Source organism: Ochlerotatus camptorhynchus, unplaced genomic scaffold (assembly GCF_037179485.1).
Source record: "Ochlerotatus camptorhynchus isolate MF236.1 unplaced genomic scaffold, CSIRO-AGI_Acam_v1.1 ptg000017l, whole genome shotgun sequence".
NCBI lineage: Eukaryota > Metazoa > Arthropoda > Insecta > Diptera > Culicidae > Ochlerotatus > Ochlerotatus camptorhynchus.
Genome location: NW_027040509.1, coordinates 872657 through 893970, shown reverse-complemented (window position 1 = coordinate 893970; position 21314 = coordinate 872657). Strand labels below are relative to the sequence as shown.

The 21314-nt window shown below is 39.3% G+C and overlaps 1 protein-coding gene and 2 non-coding genes across 3 annotated transcripts in view; all 3 read right to left on the bottom strand.

Annotated features, from left to right (window-relative positions):
- Positions 1-21314, bottom strand: part of CenG1A (Centaurin-gamma-1A) — a 462307-nt gene that overhangs the window by 136077 nt on the left and 304916 nt on the right. The window lies entirely within an intron of this gene.
- TRNAY-GUA (transfer RNA tyrosine (anticodon GUA)) lies at positions 6345-6442 on the bottom strand. Its single transcript has 2 exons — positions 6406-6442; positions 6345-6380 (listed from the first exon to the last, which is right to left on the bottom strand). It is a non-coding gene; the product is annotated as a tRNA-Tyr (tRNA).
- Positions 16180-16253, bottom strand: TRNAN-GUU (transfer RNA asparagine (anticodon GUU)). Its single transcript has one exon. It is a non-coding gene; the product is annotated as a tRNA-Asn (tRNA).

Genomic DNA, 21314 nt, shown 5'->3' with positions numbered 1-21314 from the left:
AGGCAGCCTTTCGTTGTGTATTGGAGAACACCACCACTCACCACGCGGTGATTGAATATACACCGTTTGGTGAGACCGGATGGAATTCAACTTTGAAATCTGTGTTAGGGAAATCGCAGGCAATCGTTGATAATTAAAATTATCATAGCAACAATTGCACATTTGTGCAATTTTCAGTAGTGACATTTTGAAAAACGATAAAGTCTTAAATATGTCTGATGGATTGGTGATAAAATTATTGGAATAGGTGTAGGGGCTGATGAGTTATTAACGTTCAAAATTTTTCATAATTTTGTTACATGTTCTATTATCGGTTTTCACAAAGTGTACCCCCGTATAGAAATCACAGACGTAGTCCTACGTCAAAAATTGGGCAGAGGTATTTTGATGCATAAGGTTTTTGTGTTTTTTTTTCTTTAAATAAATTTAAAAAAACACACACTTTTTGTATATTTAACCAGAAATACATTATCTGACGTCATTTCGATCATAAATGCCATTTCTGTGTTACAATTTTTTGAAAAAAAAATCAAAGATTCCATTTTCAAAATTTTGCAAGATCCAAAATAGCCGAATGTTTTCAAAAATATGAATCACAAAATTTCATACAAATCGGAAAACGTCAATACACGAAATAATTTTTTTCGCAATATTGCCTGAAACTGCTCACACGAAGGGCTCTACGAAGAATTGAAAGATTGAGTAAGAAATTCTTTTAGGAAGCAATAAGGAATAACATTTGAATTCTCAGACTTGTTTGAAGGTTACATTAGAAAATGTTCAAAATATTAAGACAAGGCTAATTTTTTACATTATTTAACTTTGAGGTTTCTGATTTCAAATATGGCCTATTATAAAGATCTCAGTTTTTAAAAAATATCATGGCTCTTGAAAATTTTAGGACTCTGACACTTCAAGGCATTGCCTAGAGAAGTAAGATAAGAATGCCAAATTAGTTGATGCGGCGCCGGTGGTGTAGTGGTAAGCGTAATTACCTCTCACCCCAGAAGGCCTGGGTTTAATCTCAGTCGGCACCGGCGGGATGTTCTGATGCATAAAATCTCTGATCACGCCTTTGGTCCCCGGTTCATGAGTTGATGGGTCGAAAGGTAGGGTCCAGATGTGGGAGCTGCCTCCCTGGCGTCGGTAGCATTGGTGCTCAGCACGGAAAACAAGATCGACGAAAAACAAATCAAGAAAACCAAATGAGTTGAGGAGAATTGTAGAGGATTTCTTGGAATAATGGAAATATAATTTCTGGACGAATTCTGAGTGGAATTTGACTAGACATTTCAGGCAATTTTGAAAATTATTTCAAGAAAATTGTAAGGAGAACTACGGGTGATTTCTAAGGTAGTTCTGAAGAGACCATTATGGGGAATATGAGTAGAATTCTAGGGAGCTGTAAAGCATATCGGAAAGAATTTCAAGGAGCATACTAAGAGAATTCGGATGATAATTTAAAGTGAATCAATCGTAAGGCAAACTTAACTGTCATCATACCGAAGTACAATCCTCAAACTTCACCTAATGATCATCTACGATTGAAAATCTCTTAAATGGTGATCGATCGATCGATAAAAAAAATCTGAGGAGAGCTGCAAGAAATATGGATAATAACTCCAAGGGAACCCAATTCTTAATATAGTTCGAAAAATTCATTGCATAATTTTAAGAGAAGTCGTGAAATTTGGAGGAATTTCAAGAAGTTTCCGGGAGGGTTTGGAGGTAAATTTTGGTTATATTTCCTATGATTTTTTTCCAATTCCTGGAAATTCTGATTATATTAAAAACATGTAACTGATAATTACAAGAGAATTACATGAAAATTCCAGGAGTTCCTCTGAATGGCAGTTTTGGAAGCATTTCAAAGAAATTCTGGGAAAACTTTCTATATAATTCTGACGTGAACTCCAAGGAAATTTAGACTCTTAATTATAAATGGCATACTAACAGTTTTCCAGGAATCATTCTTGGAATTCTGTGTAATACATTTAGAAATTCCCTCCAGAAAAAAATCATGAAATTCACTCCACATTCATTGTTGTATTCTTAAAAATTCTCGCAAGAATTTACTAGAAATTTCAAGATTTTCATTCGAGGGAATTTCTAAAGCGTTTAGCACAGAATTCCAAGGCTTTTATGGAGAATAAGGTGGATTTCCAAAATTGGACATAATCATGAGCTTTTTGAGCGGCATCCTGAAAATAAAAGTAATTTTGTCGACACTTTGAAACGATCCTAAGAAAGTCCTGAGAAATTTTAAAACATATCCTGAGATAAGTTCCAAAGAAATATTTCAGCTTAGTTTTTGATTCCGAACACAGAAATTTAAGATCCAGGTTTAACATAAATTATAAATATTCAGTGACTTCGGATGAGAACAAATTTCAAGATCTTGGTATTAGAAAACTGTTCAAGATATGGTGCTAGATTCAAGATATAAGTGATATCAGTGTTGGGAAAATATCAAAAAATCAAATCTCAACAATGCCCAAGATCACGCTTGATTTTCGTAGACAAAAATCAACAAACAAACAACTGCGGTTGATTTTGCAAGCTGTGATATCGCAGCCCGGAATATCAAGCTAACGAAACTCACCAGATACAAATCTCAACAAACTGTGGTGAGATTGAGTTTCATGATTTTTGCTTTACACCCGAACGCAACCGAAACTTCCATAATGGCTGGCGGCAGTCGCTTCGTGTCTGCCATCGGTGTAGACTGAAAAGAGATAGCAAACTATACTTTCTCTTTCTAAGAAAACGGAATTTTTTGTGTCGAGTCAACTCTCAGCTTGATTTTTGCACGTCGCAATATCAAAGGAGCTTGTAAAATCAATATCAAACATGATATTTTGCTCCAATATCGCTCGTGATATTGAGAGCGTATGAGAGTGGAAAAAATATCATTTGATTGAAGCTTTTGCCAACACTGAGTGATATATTTGAGGTATCGAACTTTGAATATTTATTAACAAAAATTCAATGTGTTAAAGTTCCAATAAAATTACCGCACATTTCCCAGTCAAATTTAAGATTCCGGCTCTCCCGGTTATCCCGGTTCAGTGGCCACCCTGCATATCTTTACCGACGTTGTCACTTTTTTCGCATCGTTTCGATCGAATTCTATCAGTAGCGATTTTCAACGATCTCTTCTAGCAAATTATATATAAATTCAGCAATTCCATAGAAAAAAATTGAAGTGGATCTTAGAATTGCGTAAGAATTTGTAATTTGGTTCCTTATCAAAAAATATTAGACCCGTTTTTTTCTTATGTCGCCATTAGGGTGGCCCCTTAAAAAATGGTGCAAGGTGGTTTTTGTATTTTTTGTTTAAATCATAACTTTTGTACCACTCAATCGATTTTTTTTAGATCAAAAGGTCAAAGAAAGATTATTAAATTTAGTTTTTAGGAAAAATATGAATATGGACTTTGGTCGTGGTTTTACATTGAAAAACATTGATAATATGATTTTCATGATTGCGGAACCAAAGGCTTTATTGCATGTTATATTTTTTCATGAAAATTAGAACTTTTTTACATAACATGTAACAATTTCAGGAATGTATGTTTTTTCGTTCCTGAGCTACAGTTTTTCAAAAATATTAAGTTTTGAATAATGTAGATAAACTTGAAGGATCTCACCATTTGGGTTCTAAGTGAACCATGTTATGTTGATTCAGATTGAATGACCGTACGTTTTTTAGCCTGCAGCCAGCGGTTTATCGTCCCGAGCATCCCGCAGAGATTATGAGTGATTTTGTGACCCATGGTTCGGTTCGAAATGTTGATGGATATCTTGAGGTTCGGTTTTGATGCCGAACCAGAATCGGGCGATCACATTCTGGGTCTGCTACGGAAGTTTGAGACCGAATCCATCAAACAAGTTTTGAATGTAGTCAGAAAAGATTGAACGCCTTTTGGAAAGTTCTGAAACATTTCGGAGAAAAGTCAAATCACGTCAATAATTACTGCATCAATTCACTGTTTGAAATCACATCGGAAAGTCAGAAAACTTTGGGATCATTTAAGGAAGTGCTGAATCACTTCAAAAAAAATTAAATATCACTCGGGAAAGTACTGAATCACATCTGCACTTCCGAAAGTACTTAATCGCATCAGAAAAGTTTGAAATCACTTCCGAAAAGCTGGAAATCGCTTAGAAAAGAAATAAATTCTCTTCATAATTAATTTTGTGGACAAAAGCTGTCACTGATAGAACAAATATGGATGTCTGACACAATTTCGGGAGTCATAATGGCGCATGATATCTCGATTCCTGGATTTAAATTGTTTGTAAATCGTGTATGAAAATTTTCCAACACTTGTAGCTTGAATTTTTTGTGGAAGTGGAATGTGGAAGTAACATGTATCATCACGAACTTCGACAAGGTTTTTGATCAAACTTAGTGCAAACTGAGTTCCCCGAACCGAGTACAGATCTTTGAAAAATCACGTTTATCACGATTATTCGAGGGCTCACTTCAAAAATCAAGTGGTATTTTTTAAAGAACAAGTCATTTCAAAGTCTTAAATTGCTAAAATCTCATAAATTTCACTTTTATGATTTGAGAACCCCATCATGATTTAATAAGAACAGGGGGTGAATTCCAAATTTCCAAAATTCTGCAAATTTTCAACATGCATTCCAAACCTGTTTCTTGCTTATTCAAAACTCAAAAATAGCTATCACTACCACCCCCATTACACTTTCTGCCACTGTTGAGGAAGTGAAACGCCGAACAACATATCCCGAGCAAACATAACTGCATCATTCAGTCTAAGTGCGTATACTTGTGGCGTATGATGGCTACATGTTGGTTGTTCAAGTTCGCTGAAGCTCATAGATCATAATTACACGAGAAAGACGTATCCGCAACCCATCCAGCCATGCCATATCAGAACCACGCACAGCTCATATGCATACGCTCTGCCCCGGTGTGTTGCTGTAATCCCCCTACCGGAAAAAAAGAGAGATGAACTCACGCCTATGTCTGCTCGGTAATCTTCCTATAGCTTTAACAACCGAGAGTCAAGCTGAAATCGAAAGCGTAAAAATCGTTCGAAGAGGCATTTTTTTTACTTGAACGAGAGTACATCTCTCTCCTATGCATGGATGACGGCAGACAGACGATGGATAGATTGAAGCTGATAAGGCCGACGAATATGACTCGCAGCTGCAGGGTCGAAGAATCACGTAACATTTCATATTTTATTGCTTTTCTCAAGATACCTAATTAGGAGAAGTGCGGTTGGTTCGTTAGCTTTCCGCAAAGCTATTGTTTTTGAACTCGCAAGCTAATCTAAAACGTTGGCTGCATTCGAGAGTGCTCTTCCTCGATGGTTGTACGACTTCTGGTTTACTTTTTTTTTTGTGGATGTACCCCATTGTCGATGGATGGCATGTGATTATATAGACTTCTTAGCGCCACGTTTGGAAGGCATTCGGGGAAATGGCACCATTTTGCCATATAAAGTACTCGATTTCCTCGCACAGAGGCCCATTCTTTTGCTTCACCCACGCTCGTTTTGGATTGGTAAAATTTTCGATGCTCCCTTTTGGGTCCCATACCACCCATTTCACCAATTGACATGATGACTGTGTTTGTCGGGTAGCGACCGAGCACCTGAAGCGATTCATTGTCGGTTGGAATAAGGCGGAAAGATAACGGACTTGCGATAAGGGCTGGGAAAGGGAAAGAGTGATGGGACGAACGGAACACTTGTTCGTTAGAAAGTGACTTTGACCTGCCTTCGCACGCGATCCAACAGTGTGGCTGGCAGAGGAAGAACTGAAGTATGCTTATGACGTGCTCTATGCTCTGACGCAACAGTGAAAACACAACCAGCTGAGCAGGACGGTCAATTAGTTACGCTACCTATGGGCTAGATTATGGCTTAAGTACACTTTCAAAATCGCGCGACTGCAAGAAACGAAGGTCCAGTAGTCGTACACAAATGTCGTCGTCTCAGTCTCGTCATCGAGTTGAGACAAACCAACAATCGAAGGCCTCCCCCCCCCGGTTTGGACAGGTGTTTAGTCATGCGTGAACGACGCGCGCTATAGCGGCTCTCCTGACCTGGTACGGTGAAATCATCAACCGAATCGGGTGTAATTGCTGCTACTACTGACTGAAATCTATAAAACCTTCTTGACGGGGGACAATGATGAAACTAGGTGGATTGGAGTGTATTTTGCTCTGGGGCATTGAAATCCAACGATTGGAGGTAATTAAGTAATGAAGGTGTGACGAATTGACCTACAGGAGTAGTGTGATTGTTGGGAAACTGGACTTTTGAAAACCAATAAGGGGAATAAGTGAACCAGAATAAAAAGTATCCTTCGAGCCGGATTTGAACCAGCGACCTATGGATCACTACACAATGTCTGAACATCTTTCTACAGTCCACCGCTCTACCAACTGAGCTATCGAAGGTTGATAGAGAATTAGGAGTGTTTTGCCAATAAGACGACAACCATATTTCCACTATTTTAAACAATCACGATTAAACGAACATCGAAAGTTTGCCGTTTCGTTTGTTTGAAACATTTCACTCCTATTTATGAACAAAAACGGATGGTTCGAGGATGCTTTGTGAAGACCTTTCAAGACATATGATGATATTTGGAAAATGAAATAGATTTTGACTTCATATTGTAAGTACAAGGGTGTAACCAGGTTTCACAATAGAGAGGACAAAATCTCAAATTAAGTGATCATACCTATTTCAAAGGAAGATAAATCTGCAGCGAACAATAATTCTCGGAATCTTGACAAAAAATCATGAAATATGCAATTTGGAATGCTTACTAAATTAAAAATTCTCGCGCAACACGAGAAAAGGGCCTATCATTGTTGATCGATGTCTCCTTGCGCAAGCTAACATAATCTTCTGTCGAACTGTGCTGCAAGCTTAGCGAGAAATTCGTTTATGTAGCCGTGGTAAACCGATCAACGAGGATAGGTCCTTTCTAATATTACGCGAGAATTCTAAAATTGTTTTAAATCTCAAATCTAAAAAAATGCAGCTTTTCAAAAACTTCCGTTACCACACCAAAATTGGGGGTTAATCTCGACCTCTCAAACAATCGAGAATTGTTCCGGCCACGTCCTTGCAACTGCTGGATCCCCAGCAGTGAAAGGATTCTTAGTAGAACATTTACTAAAGTCTAAGAAAGATGCAGAGAACTCTACGACCTGGCAAAATAGTGAAACAAATTTTGGATCGACCTTCTCGGATTTGTATGAAACTTTGCGTAATTGTTTGTTATGGGCAATGATTAAGATGTTTGCCAAAATTCAGCCATTTTGGATTGCCCATCCCAGGTAACATTGCAAGCAGTATAGAGGTTTTATAACATTCTTCAATTGTTAATCATGGTCTACAAAACCTTCGTCATGGTCTACAAAACGGTAGCGGGGCAAGCAGTGGAGAAGGTCGAAAGTTTCCAATATCTTGGCAGCCAAATAGCGTTGGACGGCGGGACCAAGAGCGACATAGGTGCACGAATCAAGAAGGCTAGGGCTGCCTTTGCGAGTTTACGAAACGTATGGAGATCCAACCAGATAAGTCAACGCACCAAAATCCGAATTTTCAACTCGAACGTGAAATCTGTGTTGTTATACGCCAGCGAGACGTGGTATGTATCAGCGGAGAACACTCAAAAGCTGCAGGTCTTCATCAACCGATGCCTGCGGTATATAATTCGTGCCTGGTGGCCTCACAACTGGATCTCGAATGCCGAGCTCCATCGTCGATGTCATCAGAAGCCGATAGCAACAGAAATTCGAGAGCGAAAGTGGAGGTGGGTCGGCCACACACTTCGACGGGGCGGAAACGAAATCTGCAAGCAAGCGTTGGATTGGAATCCAGCAGGACATCGCAGCAGAGGCAGACCCAGGGGCTCATGGCGGCGGAGCCTCAATAAGGAAATTAAGCAAGTCGATAGAAATCTGACCTGGGCCCAGGTCAAGGCAAAAGCGAGCAGCCGCCCAGGATGGAAGTCTTTCACGTTGGCCCTTTGCACCGCTGGTGGTGCACAGGACCCTTAAGTAAGTAAGTACAAAACCTTCAAAAAACCAAAATTGCTACTAGGGATAACACACCGTGAGACGGTTTGCAAGGAATGCGCTAATGACGGAATATATTGTCATTTCAACCCTCCAAGTGCACCACACTTCGGCGGGCTGTGGGAGGCAGCGGTACGGTCAGCGAAATTTCATCTTCTAAGAGTTCTTGGTGGCAATTCAGTGGCGCACGAAAATTTCATCACCTTGTTAATTCAGGTGGAAGGATGCCTCAATTCGAGACCATTGATGGCTGTTCCGATGATCCTTTGGATGTAGAGCCACTAAAGCCGGCGCACTTCATTGTTGATGGCCCACTTCACGCTCTGCCAGAACCAGATCCCGGTAACATTAAGTTGAGCCGACTAACACAATTTCAGCTCGTTCAGCGACAACTACAGGATGTCTGGAAACGATGGCGTCACCTCGCACAGCTTCCAGCTCGATCAAAAAATTGGAAGCCAGCAGTAGAGATGCAAATCGGAAAACTTGTTGTCATCGTGGATCCAAATCAACCACCTACACAATGGAAGATGGGCCGGATCCAGGAGCTACACCCAGGCGAGGATGGAGTCACTAGAGTCACTACAGTGCGAACGTCAACCAGTTCATTGAAGCGACCAGTAATAAAATTATGTTTATTGTCAATGCAAGACAAGGAAGATTAGAGATGAGTTCGATAGATTCCATCCAGTGCATCGAGAGAGGTTGTTTTTTCTTTATTTTCAGAAGTCTTACGACACTTCAGGGTGAGTAAGGATGTCTGCGAGTTAAAATTAGAAGTATCAACGGATGCAGTCAACAGCAACCACACTCGCCGCATTTCAGGGACTCCGCGAGCCATTTCACTCAACGGTTGTGCGCTACTATGGTTACTACGGTCGTGGCAGTGGACCGGTTCAAGCCAACACGAGCTCCCGGAATTCTACTACTACTACGCGGGCAGTCAGACGAACGCTTGTTAAAAATATAAGAGTTCTATGTTAGCTTTAAGGAATTTTTTTTTTCCTTTGGTTTGTTTTTCCGTCGATCTTGTTTTCCGTGCTGAGCATGCTACCGACGTACCAGGAAGGCAGCTGCCACACCTGGACCCTACCTATCGACCCATCAACTCATGAACCGGGGACCAACGGCTTTACTTCCCATCCGAAGGAAGGCGTGATCAGAGATGTTATGCCTCAGAACATCCCGACGGCGCCGACTGGGATTGAACCCAGGCCTGCTGGGGTGAATAAGGAATAAATGTATAGTTGAAAAATAAAATGTGTAGTGTAGTTAACAAAAAATAAATTTGGTGTATTGTGTCGAACGTGATGAGTGTTAATTGCATCCAAGGAAGAATTATTATTATTTAGCTTTATTAAGGAGGCTTTCAGCCTTGGGCTGGTTCGCCTCCATATCCAAGGAAGAAGAAATGGATCATCTAAAGGAAAGGACGATAAGGAAGGGGTGAAGGTCGTGTGGAGGTCGGAATCAAAACGGTCAGGCAGTTATCCAACATAAGCTCGAGTCTGATCGATTCGAATTTTCTAAGTCCCATATCTCAAAAATTAAGCAACACAAAAGTTTCCCAAGCAACCCAGAAAACATCTAAATTATTAATTTTTTTTTTAATTTAAGTTGCCCAGAAATCCCTTAAATTGTACAATAAATACATCTTGATACGAAACAGTTACAAGTTTGTTGCATGATTTACTTTAGGTCCCAATTATGAAACTCAACTGTTTCAATGTACTGCTTGGATGACCTGTCAAATAATGCATCAAATGAAAGGAGCAAACATGTTGCACTCAAATTGGTACGGAGTTGTATGCTACGTGATATTGTATGAAACACTTGAGCAACAAATCTAACTTGTGTTGTGCTTGTTGAATGCGAGTTCCATAAAAAATTATGTTTCTTTAAACTTTGGTGCAACAGAGTGTGAATTATATGTTTTACGTACCTATTGAGCAACTGTTTAGATATGTTGCTAAAAAGTTAACGAACCAAGATGTGTTGAAGAACCTAATAAAATCTTGTTCCAATTGAGCGTGTGAAACTATAAGTTTTCAAACTTCTTTTTGCAACCAGCTGAATCAAGTTGTCACTGTAAAGCATGCTTGCCATACACAGTTTTGGTCACGAACTGCTCATTTGCTAATAACTTTGCACTTAGTTAACGAAACATAGTTCTTTTTGAAGCAGTAGATAGAATAGAGTTTAAGCTTGTTATAGATACAAAAAAAAGTCAATTTTAATTTCGAAGTGAGAAATGCTCGCTGCACATCTCGGACTTTAAGCGTAAAAATTCATTGTTGTTGATACAAATGTTAATATTTACCTACTCTTTGCAAATCTTCTATACTATCAATTACTTTAAAGAAAAACAAATTTCAACAACTGAGTGAAAAGTTATTAACAAATGAGCAGTTGGTGTATACAACTGTGCATGCCAAGTATGCTGTAAAGGTTTGTTGCAACCATCTAGTATGTATCATGGCTCAAATATGTCACTGTGATGTTGTAAAATACAAATCCAAAGGGACAACATTGGCAAAAGCGGAGAAATCACAATGCATTCATAGGAAATGGAAGACCACTTGTCACGTTTAAAGCACTCACATACTCAATCAATTCTATGATTGTTCAAACTACGGATTTGCTACTTATTTGCAACATAACTGGAACAGTGTTTATTGTTATCGACAGCGATAAGGCCCGTGGATGTTGCGAATTCTTGTAGCTCGTTTGGAACCGGAGAGCATGGATCCAGACCGGTAGGAATGTTGACCAGTATAACCGGAACCCGAAAAACGTGGAAGATCATTAGGATCGTAGTATCTCTGGCTTCCGCCAGACATATACCAATATTTGTTACCTGACCAAATAACTGGCATTTCAACCGGAAACCGGAAACCAGATATCGTAGAATATGCGAATTCTTGCTGACAAAATAATTGGCATTTCTACCGGAATTGGTAGCCAGAGAACATGGATCCAGAAACCGTATGGAGAGGTAGGAATGATGAACAGTGCGACCGGGACTCGAGCATTGTGGAAGTTCATTAAGGGCCTAGTATCTCTGGCTTCGACCAGACATTTACCAGTATTTGTTACCTGACAAAATAACTGGCATTTCTGCCAGAATTTGAAGCTGGTTTGTGAGGCGGCGATCCTGGAACTAGAATCATATGCTGAAGAGTGTAGCCGATGATGGACAAGCTGTTCAATGATGTGGCAGTGATGATATCGCGAATACTTGCTGACAAAATAATTGGCATTTCTACCGGAATTGGTAGCCAGAGAACATGGATCCAGAAACCGTATGGAGGAATGAACAGTGCGACCGGGACTCGAGCATTGTGGAAGTTCATTAGGGGCCTAGTATCTCTGGCTTCGGACCAGACATATACCAGTATTCGTTACCTAATAAAATAAGTGGCATTTCTACCAGACCTAGTTTTAGAGCCGTTGAGCATGGACACAGAACCATGTAGAGCCGTAGAAAAACCGTGTTTTCAGTCAGAACCCGAATACAGGACAAGGTGTTCATAGATGGTGACAGCGATGAGGCCGTGGATATTGCGAATTCATGCACCTCGTTTGGAGCTGGAGAGCATAGATTCTGAACTATGTGGAGCGGTTAGAATGTTCACCAGTGTAACAACCCCCAGAATGTTGACCAGTGAACCCGAAAAACATTGAAATTCATTAAGAGCGTAGTATCTCTGGCTTCGGCCAGACATCTACCGGTATTTGTTACCTGACAAAATAACTGGTATTTCTGCCAGAATTTGAAGCTACTACATATGTGAGCCAGCGAGCCTGGAACTAGAACCATATGCTGAAGAGTGTAGCCGGAACCCGTATTATGGACAAGCTGTTCAATGATGTGGCAGCGATGAGACCGTAGATGGTGCGAATTCTTGCAGCTCGTTTTGAGCCGGACAACATGAATCCAGCAACCATAGTGGAGTGATAGGAACGATGAACAGTGCGACCGGAACTTGAAGATCAATAGAGGCGTAGTATCTCCAGTATACCATTATTGATTACCTGACAAAATAACTGGCATTTCTACCAGACCATGTTGCTAGTTTAGGAGCCAGAAAGCGTGGAACGATGACCCCAAAAGCGATAAAACATGCAAAAATGCTAAAGTAAGTAATCTGATATCCAGCACCGAACTCGTAACTTTAATTAATCTTTCAATTTTCGAATAGTTCAGCTTTCAGATCAGATGGTCGAGAGTTGAAGCATGTTTTACTATAGTGGGCTAAAGATTCCTTGCCTACTTCCGTATTTGGACGACTAATGACGAATTTTTCAGGATTCCTAAGCTGACCTATGAACGGTTGATGGAGGGTTTGATTGTGATGAGCCCGCGGATTATGCAACAGGTTGTGAATTTAACATAGACACTGTATTTCACGTAGTGCTGCTATCGGTAATATGGACGCAGTTGCATTGCTATACAGATCCACAGTAGAATACAGACGAGGTTTTTTGAACCCGATTGACTCTTCGATAAATTTAGAGACCTTCTCGGTGAAGAACTCTTGCATTTTTCTGCCATTTGACGAATGATTTGTTCCGGGTCTCTTTTTTATATCTTTACTAAGGAGACTTTCAGCCCTGGGCTGATTCGTCTCCGGATACCGGATCTCAGTCTTCATATGACAATGACGTGTCATCAGCTAATAACCGCAGCTTTCCATACAATTCCATCTTTGCAAGATCGTTTATGAATATCAAGAACAGTAAGGGACCCACATTACTGCCCTGTGGAACACCTACTGTTAATGGTTTCCGTGAGCTTGAAACGCCATCTACCCAAGCAAACTGAGTTCTTGCACTTAAGTAGCTTCGTATCAAACAACAAATGTTCAGTTTCTGAGCCAGTATTTGATGATCGATAGTATCGAATGCTGTTTTCAGGTCTAGAAAAAATACCCCAACCAATTTTTGGGAGTCCATCGCATTATACATGTCATCATCAAGTTTACTTGTAGCTGTTAGTGTGCTCGATCCAGTGCGGAAACCGTGTTGGTAGTTGTACAATACCTTGTGTTCGTGGAGGAAGTCTGATAGTCTACATTCATGCAGTTTTTCCCATACTTTGCTCAATATTGATAAGACCGATATTGTCTGTCTTACTGCCAGTCTTGAAAATTGGTGTCACTTCGAGAATGTCATAACTTCACATAACTTCAAGGAGCTTCTAAAGTATTAGGAACTGTGTGATGTACATTAAATCTTTAATGCTTCTTGGGGTTGACTTTTTTTTCTTTATAATATAGACTTTCAGCCATTTGCTGGTTCGTCTATTTAAGGGATTGACTTAAGACTACAGTTTATGTGAAAGCAAGAGTTTTTTTAAACTGTATAAAAATGGGTTTAGAAAACTACAAGGGACAACCTTATGGGGTTGTACGTAATGGTGACGTAGGACTACGTGCTCTTATATAATAAAGCTTATTTTTTAGCTGCAGTAGGAGCTTGTGTTTTGTGTAGGAATAGGAATTTGAGCGGGGTTCTCTCTGTTTGTACTCTTTAGTATGACGCGCTTGACATAGATGACCTACAGCCAGGGTGCCTTCCATTCATTTTGACTAAAAAAATGTTTTATTAAATTATGGAATAATAGGATATTATGATGATATTTTGTATGTCTAAGTAATAAGAAAAGATTGTAAAGTTTGTGTTTCACACATCTAATCTGCAAATTTAGCTTTGACAGAGTCACAATGAGCGTTTTTCTGATCGCCTCTTCGCGAAGAGTGAAGAGCGAAGAGTGGGTGAGATAAATTACAAAATCGCTTATTGCGACTCTCATGTAGCAAAATTGGCAGGTATTATGTGTCAAACACAAACTTAACAATCTTTTCTTGTTGTTTACATATTAAAAATATTTTCATAATATCCTATTATTCCATAATTTCTTAAAACATTTGTTTAGTCAAAACCCTGCCTACAGCGACTCACGAAGAGCTTCTGATTCCGATCAATAGCGGTGCGGCTTCCTCCTCCTTCTACGGATGCTCATGTGAGCTGCAACTTGCTACTTGCAGGCAGCCTTTCGTTGTGTACTGGAGAACACCACCACTCACCACACGGTGATTGAATAAACACCGTTTGGTGAGACCGGATGGAATTCTACTTTGAAATCTGTGTTAGGGAAATCGCTTTTCGCAGGCAATTGGTGATTATTTTAATTTTCATAGTAACAGATGCACATTCGTGCAATTTTCAATAGTGACATTTTGAAAAATGATAAAGTCTTAATTTTAACAGAACCGCCTTCAAGAACATGGTATGTTGGATTTAAACATATCTAGATAGAGCTGGAATTAGGCGTAACAGCTTTTATAAACAATGACTTCTCTGGATGATTTTTAGGAATTTAAGCCACGCTCACGCAAACCAAAATTACCGTCGGGTAGGGGAAGTCTTACCCTACCTGATGGTGAAGTTGATTTGCGTGGGCGAACTTTAACTTTCGGATGAAATTCAGGTTTGAAATCTGTGTCAGGGAAATCGCTTTTCACAGGCAATCGGAGATAATTTTAGGTTAAGTTAGGTTATCTTTATTAGCGACACTTTCAGCCAGAGGCGAAGATAATTTTAATTATCATAGCAACAATTGCACATTTGTGCAATTTTCAATAGTGACATTTTGAAGAAAAAAAAAAGAGAAAGTCTTTCATTTAACAGAAGCGTAGAAATATTTCTGATCCATTGGTGATAAAGTTATTGAAATTGATCCAGGGGCAGCTGAGGTATTAACGTTCAAAATCTTTCATAATGTTGTTACATGTTCCATTTTCGGTATAGAAATCACAGACGTAGTCCTACGTCAAAATAAACTTTTTTTTAGCTTTCAGAAGCTAAATTTGACACAATCATCTCCAAAATTATACTATTTCCAAAATAGTAACAACAGTAAATCCAAAATAAAACAGATCAAAATTAAAATGCTTCTGATAATTGATTAAATTATAAGATTACTAGCTGACCCGGAAAATTTGATAATCCGTTCCCGTTGTACAAACATCAATTAATTTTTTATTTATAGAGAACAAAAGAAGAAGGCTTTTGATTCAAATTCATCTACAGAAATATTTTTTTTTTAAACAAACAGTAACTTGAACAGTCCTGCAAAATTACAATTTCGATCTAGTTTGAATTTTCCGAAAGACTGCAGACTCATAATTTATCCGATTACCTCTATATTTTTTGGCAAAGGAATTTATGGCTCATTACGTTGATATGAACATCCTGCGTATTTACCTGAAACGAGAAAAAAATATCTAATATTAGTCACATTTAAATTCAGCATGCAAAATTGTAATTTTCAATGAAATGTATTTCTCTTGTGCAACCAAATTCGGCTAACGCAAATTTGCAGCACTTTCCCATGCTTGCACGCCCAAATAGCTCTCAACCTCAAGCAAAAGGGTTAATTCTAAGTCTCACTATTGCCCAGATCTCTTTCTCAAGAGCGCCTCGCATTAGCTACCAACCACACTTTGCGACATACCCGAATCTGTCAAACCCCGTCCGTCGCAATGTTGTAAATCCCCGAAATTAATTTCACGCATGTTCATATCCAGTTATTGAACTTCGATCCGGGGTTCAGTTTCTTCTTCGTTTCCACTGCCCTCGATTCGATAGCATTGCACGGAGCCTAGATTGGTTTATCATCTCAAGCCTTCAAAGAGATCTCCATTTTGGGCGGTTGGCTCTGCGGAAATTGATAACCGTGTAATTTTATTGAGCTTCGATTGCGACGGCAGCAGAAGACATTTATTGGAATTTATTTACTTGGGAAATTGGGTGAAATGTGGGCCATCGACGAAGAAGGATGAACTCGTAAAATTAGTTGACATGGGACATATTTTTTTCACACTTTTGTTCCGAAATTTGCAGCGGCGGCGCAATAAAGTTAACTGATTTATCGACCCCGAATTGGTAGTACAATTTCATGGCTGGGAATTTTCGGGAGGCTGAAGGCCCTCGGGACGCGTAACTTACGCGGTGTTATGACCGACGACAGGGTTGGAGAGTTTATGGTGGGTTTGACCTGGATTCTGGAGTTGTGAAAATTGGCTAAAAAGAATTACCGCCCCCGGGTGGACTCGAACCACCAACCTTTCGGTTAACAGCCGAACGCGCTAACCAGTTGCGCCACGAAGGCAGATATAAAAATTACATTTATGTTACAATTTCAGTTTTAATAACAAACAAACTCAACTGCTTACCGTAGATAATCGATAGTGATAACAATGTTTCATTTTAGTCGAGAACGTCTGCCACGAAGTGCCCAAGCATTACGAGAATTAATGAGCGCTTCCTCTCGGTCGCCCACTCACCGTTTCAAACGGACGTAATTAAGTCACTGCAGCGAGAGAATGCGATTATGCATCCCTTGATGAACCTGCAAGCGCAAGCCTGCAGTCGAGCAGGGATTTCTTCGCACCCTTAATGATGAGCACAGCTCGTGAGAGATAAAGAGCTCGTTGGCTTCTATAAATAAAACCGACCCAACGCGGTGAAGCCTTGCTTTGGCTAGAAGTTAACCCTTGCCCCCTTTGATGGTTCAATGCATCTGGTTTGTTCTCCCGGAGTCACATTTCCATTGTTACGGTAGCACCGTACGATGGCATCGAAAGAGGAGACGTTTAACTTTCAACTTTGACCTATATATTTGCTCGAAACAACCATAGGAGGATTATACACCCGCTGTTATCCCGGGTTTCATCGTCATCATCCTCGCCCTCGATCATCGTTACGTGACTGTGATGATTCATGAGCTTCGACGTCATCGCACTGGAAAAGGTGCGGAGTTAACTCAATAAGACCGCAACCAAACCCAGATCCAGAAAGTTTCTGCCATGGTGATGATGATTTTGCCCTCCCCTGTGTATGTGTGTGTGTGTGTGTGTGTGCTTTTGATGGTGAATGGTAATATCACGAATCGAGAGAATGACTTCTTGGAAAGGTGTAGGTGGGTGGGTGGAGATGCTCTCACTCAACCTGGGTTGACTCAACCAGCAGGTGAATCGACATGGAAACGTGTTCAAACGGAAGAATAGCACAAATACAATATGGTATAGGATGTCGAATGCACCAAAGAAGCCTAGAGCGGGAACTATTGATGATGCACTTGCGTGAATTGAGGTTATCTGAGCTCACCTAGCTACCGGGTACGTTCGGTATTGAAGGATCTGAGGTGACATTTTCTTAGCTGTGATATGAGTGGGCTATCGAGAGTTGGTTTTACCGGACATGAGATTTGAATGCGTCTTTAATATTTTGTAATTTTAACTAGGGAACTTTACGTATTCTCGTGAATCTAAGCAGCGTCCGTGCTTCTGTCCTTATGTAAAATCTTGCGTTGAATCCAAAAATGTAGTCAAACATATCTCAGTAGGATAGTTTTCTAGATACAGCTAAAAAACGATAATTCACTTTAAAAAAAGTTTGTTTTCTAAAATACAAATATCTCCGATTGTAATAAAGCTATATCAATTATTTTGACGCCAAATTAAAGATGAAAAAATTTGCTATCGATCGATTAGAAATCGTTTTTAGTTAGATTAGTGGTATTGTTATAAATTAATAGTTTGTAAATTTTTTTTTTTAATTTTATGGATATTTCCAAGAAAAATTTGATTTTAGAGAAGTTTTTAAGCAAGTTCAATAATTTTATTTTTGTAGCGGTTATGCCAACAATACCACTAATCTAACTAAAAAACTACAAGGGACAGCACTTTGGGGTTGTACGCAATGGTGACGTAGGACGACGTGGTCTAATATAATAAATCTTATTTGTTAACTGCAGCAGGAGCTTGTGTTTCGTGCAGGAATAGGGATTATAGCGGGGTTCTCTCTGTTTGTACTCTTTAGCATGACGCCCTTGACATAGATGGCCTACAGCGACTCACGAAGAGCTACTGATTCCGATCAATAGCAGTGCGGCTTCTTCCTCCTTCTATGGATGCTCATGTTGGCTGCAGCTCGCTGCTTGCAGGCAGGCTTTCGTTGTGTACTGGAGAACGCCACCACTCACCACGCGGTGATTGAATAAACACCGTTTGGTGAGACTGGATGGAATTCAACTTTGAAATCTGTGTTAGGGAAATCGCTTATAACAGGCAATCGGTGATAATTTTAATTATCATAGCAACAGTTGCACATCCGTGCAATTTCCAATAGTGACATTAAGAAAAATGGTAAAGTCTCAAATTGAACAGATGCGTAGAAATATTTATGATCGAATGGTAATAAAATTATTGAAATTGGATCAGGAGCCGCTGATGTATTAACGTTCAAAATCTTTCATAATATTGTTACATGTTCCATTTTCGGTTTTCACAAAGTGTACCCCCATATAGAAGTGACTTACACACAGACGTAGTCCTACGTCAAAATTATGTCAAAATAAATTATATTGCTTTATTACAGCCGGAGATATTTGTATTTTAGTAAACAATTTTTTTTTGAGTGAAATTTCATTTTTTAGCTTTATCTAGAAAACTATCCTACTGAGAGTTTTGGACTACATTTTTTGATTCAGCACACGATTTTACATGGGAAATGACCACCTGCGTACAAAGTTCAAATATACTGTAAACTAGTGCTATCGGCAACTCGAAATCATTTTGTAATGCGTATATTTAATTTAAAGACAAATCTGGCATAACAGGATTGCTCAGTCGTAAAAATGTAATCAGATTAAAGATGAAAGACTAAGAAATCGTGTAAATACATTTAGAGATGTGTTTTTAAGAGAAAATACAGTGAAATTAACGTTTAAATTTTGGTTGCCGAAAACAGTCAAAAGACACGGACTTAGATTTTTAGACTTAGACCTTGGACGGGAATAGCTAGAACCTAGAAAAACTTACATATGGCCATTTATAAAACAGGACTGACACTTTTCTCATAAGAGCCACCAAGTGAACCAAATTTGAACTACTGTTACCGCCATCAGAAAGGGGTTACGCAATTAAACAACTTTGACGAAAACGGGGATTTTATATAAGCTTAGGATCATATGATATGAACAGAAGTATAGTTGTGCTCACTAGCGCCACCTAGCAAACTAATCGCCAGCTGAGAGGTCTCACCCAACTGAACAATATGTATGCTTATCAGTGCCATCTACTTTGTCAGTTTTGAACTAAACTAACAGTCATTTGGTAGATCTCACTCTACTGAACAACTCAAGGCGGGACAGTTCTACATTAGGGTGTTTCATTTTGAAAAAAGTGATGAATTTTTGATAGGCCACCCTCCAGTTCGATTCATAGCCCCAAAATATGAACCTGTGCAAAAAATGGTAAAGATTGATGAAGGTTTAGAGGTCGCGCCAATGATTTGGATTTTGTATGGAGATTTTGGTGAATTAGTATGGGAAATTATTGATTTTCGTTTACATTGCTCTAACTTTGGTTGTAGTTGTCCAAACGTTGAAAAAAAAAATATGTGGTTGTCATGACAATGATCAACAAGCCTGTTGTTGTTGCGATGAAATTGGCGTTGTTGCCTTGTACATATTCATCTGTCAATTTACCCTATTTTGCCATTTTTTCACATTTTTATAATTCTTGATACGCTGCAAAACTGAGCGTAGCAACTGTAGGCTTTTTGTTTATTGCCATAGCAATAACATACTAAATTTTTTCGACATTTGGACAAGTAGAAGCAAAGTTATAGCGATATAAGCGATTTTTTAAATTCTTCCATAGTACAAATTTCAAATCATTGGCGCGACCTCTAAACCTTCATCAATCTTTACCAATTTTTGCACAGGTTCATATTTTGGGGCTATGAATCGAACTGGAGGGTGGCCCATCAGAAATTCATCACTTTTTTCAGAATGAAGCACCCTATTCTACATGAACGGGATAACGAAATAGAATGTAAAACAGGATGTCTTTGCTCACTATACTATATGTAGAGCAACCATGTGAATTAATTATGAACCAACATGGTAACCGTCAAAAACTTGTCTCTCATTCTAACAACTTTGCTGAAAACAGAAACCTTCTGCTTAGTCAAAATCACAAGGAATAGATTCTGCGAAAATCGTTAAAACCAACTCTACCTAGCGAGTGAATCTCGAAGTCAAATGTTCACCATGACACAGGCACTTCCTTGAGGCCGTTTCCTCGTATTTTCTCATGAAAATACGAGAGCTTCTAAGTGCTTTATCTTTAAGATCTTTTGTCATCACCTGTATATGGGTCCCATTTCATTGCTCGATTCCGGGCAATGAGAAGGCGAACTCACTTGCAAAGGTGGGCCCTATGGAAGGCGATATTTACGATCGACAAATCGCCTACGACGAATTTTTCTTCATTTATCGTCAACACTGACAACAGTCACTCGCCAGACTCTGGCAAAATAAATGGAGTGAAGGGAGTTTGGGACGATGGCTATATTCGATCGGCCCTAAGATGTCGAAGTATCCTTGGTTTAAAGGGTTGGAGGTGGCCGTTGGGTCGAGACTTCATTCGTGTGATGTCTCACCTCATGTCCAATCACTATTCGCTAAGCGCCCACTTGTTCCGAGTTGGGCTAGGGGACAGTAATCTCTGTGAATGTGGACAAGGTTACCAGGAAGCAGATCACATTATTTGGTCATGTGCTGAGCACCGTGGAGTCCGATCCGAGTTGTACGATTCCCTTCGGGCTCGAGGTAGACAACCTAATGTCCCAGTTCGGGATGTTTTGGCTAGACACGATCTGGAGTATATGTTTTCTTTGGGAATATTAACCATAAATTGTAAGTTTGATTAACCTTATGTTTAGTTTGTATTTTGTGTGTGTGTGTGTTTTTTTTTTGTATATTTGTTTCTGTAATAATTGTATAGTTACAGAGTTGATATAATGTCGATACCCAAGTAACAATTTTGGTTTTATGAGGGTTCTGTAGGCCATGATTTGGACTTGTAGCATGCTTTTAAACCATAATAAAACTTTCAATGTTACTTGGGTAGGATTAAGTACATGTTTCAGAAAAGTGAAATTTTTGATTCATAAATCATATTCCAAATCTCCTTTTCCCTCTCCCGATCCAAACAATTGTCATCCATTAACCTCGAGAAGACCGCGAGTAATCGGTCAAATCCTATAATTTTAGATTTAAGACATTTATAATGTATAAAGAAAATGATAACTTGGCTCTGTAAAATTTATTCGATTGAGCCTGTACAAATAAAGTAATTAACAAACAGGCACTTCCTTCCTC